The 3,412-nt window shown below is 40.8% G+C and overlaps 1 pseudogene; it reads right to left on the bottom strand.

Annotated features, from left to right (window-relative positions):
• Positions 1–2,066: 2,066 nt before the first annotated feature.
• Positions 2,067–2,184, bottom strand: LOC126429936 (5S ribosomal RNA; annotated as a pseudogene).
• Between the last annotated feature and the right edge of the window lie 1,228 nt (positions 2,185–3,412).

Raw genomic sequence — 3,412 nt, 5'->3', positions numbered from 1 at the left:
CTGCTGATGAAATGTGTCGAATTCTTTGTATAAGAGTCCGAACGGCCCACATGTGGTTTTAACAGCGTAGTCAAAAACTTTACTAACGAGTAGGTGGGCGAACCAAGGCACTTAGTATCGGTCTTAACGGCACATTTGCTTTATGAATTTTGGGCAATCCATAAAGCCTCGGCGGTAGCGCAACCGAATTGCAGAGACCTTTCTGTACACTCTCTTCAATGGAGGACCTTTTTATTAACCGCGACACAGTTCTGAGAACGTTGTTAGTGGGGTCCTTATTCAGCTTCCTATATGCTTGCGGATCCAATAGATCAGTAATTTTTCTCTGATAGTCGGCCACATCCATAACCACCGTTGCGCTTCATTTGTCAGCTGGGAGAACCAAAATACTATCGTCGTCATTCAGGAGTTTTAAAGCTCTTCTCTCACCCACAGTTATATTACTTTTCGGCGGTTTTGCATTGGCTAATATTCTCACTGTTTCTATACGGATTTCTTCAGCTGTTACAGAATCCACACTGCGAATTCCTGCTTCTACACTGGCTATAATTTCTTCCGTGGGCACAAAACGCGGACTAACAGCAAAATTTCCTCCCTTGGCAAGCACAGATGTCTCATCGTCAGATAACGAACGTTTGGACAAATTGATAACGGTCCGGGAAATGTCTAAATGTTTAAATATGTTCAATGTTAATAATTTATTTATCAGAAGCGTTTTCGCGATTGATTAATTAAGAACCATCTATTGATTTTTGTTCAATTTATCCGATAAAAGACTAATCTTCTCAGTTCGAGATTTCCGTTACGACACGCCAAGTGGTGCATAGTTTCAAACTGAAACCGCCGAGAAAGCTAATAAAGGGAGTTGTGGCCAGTTTTTGCGATTGCTGAACATTTATGCTAGCGTGTGTCGATGTTTAACAACTTATTGAAAATTTAGTACCGAGTGCAGCTTTTCTAAGATGAATCGCTTCGTATTCAAGCACTTCGCGCTGGAGATAAAAGCCACGAGTCCTGCTCGATGCCAGCCACTGTACATGGAAAATCTGCATAGAGAAATAGTTACGATATTTGCATTTCAGTGATAACTTAGTGCATGTGTATGTATCAGCATAGTAGTAGTGACCACGTGCTCTCCAAGATTTTCCTTCCCCCCACAGGACGATGCAAATCAAAGGCAACACGGCTTGTAAGTCAAAGGAGAAATAATCTATGTACATAGTTAAATAATCTTTGTTCATAGTTGAATAAAAATTCAAAGCAGAATTAGTGAAATGTGTATTCAAAAGATTGTTAAGAAGTAACTTTGTTAATTTTTGTCTAATGTTGGTTAAAATAAAATTAACTTTGTTTTTCGAAGTAATTTCCGTTCTCGCTTTGCTCGTTTAAACCATACCTAAGAAAAGAGAATCATATTAACCGTGCTGCCCCTTTACAAAAAATTATGGGCACAAGACTAGATTCGTGCAGGACGTAGTTTTCCCTGACCACCCTCAAAATTACAATTGCGTTATCCGTTGCGACCTCACATTCAATCGATTAGATTTTACTCTGAACTTTGATTGGCCTAAACATCAGTTCTAAAGCGGGCAGAATGGTCAGGGAAGGTTACGCTGCCGAGAGAGAAAAAGTGTGCATAAGATCCTTCCCCACAGCAGGCTTATATAAAAATGAATAAAAGCAATCGCTGCTGATAAAATTAAGCAAACTCCCTTCTCAGCCTGCCACAGACAGGGAGAATTAACCACATTTACGATCTAAATACTAGTCGTTGGGAGCTTGCATGTTAATGATGTAAAATAACGTGAAGCCTACAAAAAAATCTGACTTCTGCACGTCTTCAGTACAGTAACGGGTTCATTGAAAGTATGGTTTGCAAACGAATTTTCTGTTTGATGATGCGGAACTGTAATAAACTAAACTCCTCCCTCACAGGCGTCACTGGATGCCGGTATGTGGTCAGCACACCGTTCTCCCTGCCGTATGTCAGTTTCCGAGACCGGAGCCGCTGCTTCTCAATCAAGTAGCTCCTCAGTTTGCATCCCAAGGGCTGAGTGCACCCCGCTTGCCATCAGCGCTCGGCAGACCAGATGGTCACCCATCCAAGTGCTAGCCCAGCCCGACAGCGCTTAACTTCGGTGATCTGACGGGAATCGGTGTTACCACTGCGGCAAGGCCGTTAGCCGGAACTGCAATAGCCTAAGCAATATTGTACGCACCTCAAGGAATTGTACATTAACACGTTTTATGGTAGTTACAGTTTTAAATGAACATATCTGTAAGATTTGTTTCTAATTATTCCACATCCACAAATAGCATTACACTTGGGTTCTGGGGTGGGAACATTAGTATATCTCTTTGCTTTTTAAGTATGTATTATGTATCCTTGTTTTGTGACAGGTTCTACATTGTTAAAAATCTCTACATTCTAAATCTATGGAAGGAAATGTGTACGTAAGCTAATTAAAGAAAGAAAGAAAGAGACGTGTAGCTTTGTTTTCTAGGTGACTCTGTGGGTTATGTACAGCCACCTAACCGGAATGCAGAGAGTATCTGATTATAGATAAGTGTATCATCTGCGGAAAGTGATAGGTAACTATTAGTATTATCTGCCAGGTCTTTAATATACGATATGAACGGCAAGAAGGCAACACACTTTCTTTTATTCATACTCTGTAGACGCCTGTCCATTCGAGGCAAAAGAAATCCTCAAATACAAGTGTGGGCTTATAATCAATAGTTGTTTATTAAACATTTAAAATACCAGAGTACATCCGAGTAAACCAAACCCAAGACCTTATCCTCTAGCAGTAATTAATTTCAAATAACAAATGACATAACAAAAACAATTGTTCGCTATACAGTAACAAAATAATATGGTCTACGATGTGGACAACATAATTTATGGCAAAAATTTATGCTAAGACCCACTTATACTTTACAAGGATCACCGAGATAAAATAGCAGCTAGTGGAATGGCTCACGAGAATGACCTACAGTTCACTATAGGCAGCACCTCCCCCGTATTCCAAACATATAACAGACAGGACAGCACAATCTACACACATATACAACCCACTCTAGAACCTGCCAGGAAAATGCATGCACAAGCAACAGCTACAATGACTTATCGCTAACACACAGTTACGTCATAAGAATTTGTAACGTGACCAATTTTCTCCGAAACTGTCCGTTATCATATTTCAGAGGATGATATACAAATTCCCTTATGGTATGTGATCACAACGGACTGCACGCTGTGCACAAGGTTGGTAAGATGTTGTTTTGTCAGGGGTTCCGTTCCTCCACCACGGTGACTGATAACTTGTGCATGGTCGCTGGTGCACATGGACTTGCTGCAATATGTCTCCCCAACGAGTCCCACAGGTGCTCGATGGGATTTATGTCAGGG

The sequence above is a fragment of the Schistocerca serialis genome, chromosome 1, assembly GCF_023864345.2.
Source record: "Schistocerca serialis cubense isolate TAMUIC-IGC-003099 chromosome 1, iqSchSeri2.2, whole genome shotgun sequence".
Taxonomy (NCBI): domain Eukaryota; kingdom Metazoa; phylum Arthropoda; class Insecta; order Orthoptera; family Acrididae; genus Schistocerca; species Schistocerca serialis.
The sequence above is the reverse complement of the archived record's forward strand: the minus strand, read 5'-3'. Positions and strand labels throughout refer to the sequence as shown.